This window comes from Eufriesea mexicana, unplaced genomic scaffold, assembly GCF_001483705.2.
Source record: "Eufriesea mexicana isolate 0111107269 unplaced genomic scaffold, ASM148370v2 scaffold17514, whole genome shotgun sequence".
NCBI lineage: Eukaryota > Metazoa > Arthropoda > Insecta > Hymenoptera > Apidae > Eufriesea > Eufriesea mexicana.
This window is the reverse complement of record NW_016924843.1, coordinates 147183-148923: the sequence shown is the minus strand read 5'-3', so window position 1 is coordinate 148923 and position 1741 is coordinate 147183. Positions and strand designations below refer to the sequence as shown.

The 1741-nt window shown below is 52.2% G+C and overlaps 1 protein-coding gene across 1 annotated transcript in view; it reads right to left on the bottom strand.

Moving 5' to 3' along the window:
- Positions 1-1541, bottom strand: part of LOC108554156 (zinc finger and BTB domain-containing protein ttk) — a 33427-nt gene extending 31886 nt beyond the window's left edge. Inside the window, exon 1 of the mRNA XM_017909334.1 lies at positions 1007-1541. The gene's annotated coding sequence lies outside the window, so the exon portion shown is untranslated. The remainder of the gene's footprint in view (positions 1-1006) is intronic.
- Between the last annotated feature and the right edge of the window lie 200 nt (positions 1542-1741).

Genomic DNA, 1741 nt, shown 5'->3' with positions numbered 1-1741 from the left:
ACTCTTTCCTTAGCCCGCAAGGAACGAATCGTCAGATTTCTTTCTCTTTCCTTCCAACCGCCATCTTCTCTTTTTATCTCCTTCGAAACCTACACAAACGCATTCACTCGATTCGTCTTCCTCTTTCTTGCTCCTCACCCTCGATCACCCTCCAAAAAGGGCACTTATTTTCGCCCCTTTGTTCTCACGCTTGTGACCAACTTCTCCTTCTCTCTACCTTTCCTTAAACCTGCCACCTCCCCTTGCCTATACGCCCTCGTTCTTCGGGCTTCTTTCTCGAACACACCCTCTCCCTCTCTACCTCCTAGCTACTTCTTACGTCGTGTTACTGCGCACTCGTTCTGCCAAAGTCGCCACGAGCTCGTGCAACTACTCGCAAAGTTGTTACCCATTGACGACGTCATGCGCGGTTCCAGCGGTTGCGACAGTCGCTTATCGCTTCTCGTATTATTTCGATAAAGGAAAATGCGGGTTAAAGGGGCACCGAGTCTCCGTTAAAGTTTTTAAAATAGAGCCATACGGATTACGTTACGGACTGGCCGATGCGATATCACGGTTCATCCTTTTTACAACTTTCTTTATTACGTTTCCACGCGGCGTGTACTCCGGGCTGTTGGAACGATTTTTAAAGTTGCGAGAAAACGAGCGAACGATATACATCGCGTAGGTACAGGTATAGAGAAATAAAATGGCAAAGATACCGATACACCCCTGCGCTGGAAGAGAAGAGGGGAGAAGAAAATCGGGGATTAGGTTTGGTTCCAGGGATGGTGGAATAGGAAAATATGGGGGGGTTGAGGACAGGAGGCTCGTAAAGAAATACACGAACGCGTTAAGGCGCCTGTGTAGGAGGTGCGTTGCGAGTTACACACGCAACCGCGATTTGCGTCTGCGCACTTTTTTCCGTACAGACTCGCCAAGCAGCGGCGTAAGATAGAGCGAGACAGCCGCTCTCCGCCACGAGGCTGTTTCTCAACTTCTGAGCTGCAAATGTACAAGTACCAACCACATTTGCGTATCCTGGTAGTAGTTTGTCGCTGCTTCAGCTTCCGCTTCGTTCCTCGAGGCTTGTTGCGTATCCGTGGCAAGAATCCGTGCGTCGTCACGTTGCCATGGAAATAAACGCACCTTCGTCCGATTTCCTCGTTGAATCAACGTGTGTTGGTTGCGTGTCGTCACCGGAATCGTTGCGCTACGCTGACGGCACCTTGACACGTTTACCCCGACACGCGTATTCTACACCATTGCAATAATGTCGAAACGACTTCATTATCGGGCCTCTTATTACGCGACGCTCACTATCTTTATCGATACGATCGGTTCGACAGCCTGGCGGACCGACTGGCTGCTCGTTTCCCGCGCTTTTACCTTAAACTCCCTTAAACGCAGCGGCGCGTGGAAAGCGTGCGGGACGCGAAGGTGGAAAATTCGGCTGGTACTTTAAACGTAAGAAATACGTCGCGTGCACGAGGTGACGCGTTTCCAACATGAGGGTTGGTTAGGATGCGCGGGGCGCTGCCGCGGAAGGATCCCCACGGATCTTTTCGGTCGACTGATAAAAAGGCTTGGAAGCTGCCTTGTCGCGATGGACGAGGCGTATACGGACAAAAAAAGTCGCTGGAAGGGGAAGCTCCGGAGAGTCTGAGAGTCGGGCAGGGGAGAACGGAGCACGCGGGAACGGAGGGATCGTCTGTCGGTGGCGGCGCTAGGGTGGGGGCGGTAGGTACGGCGGGGACGGTAC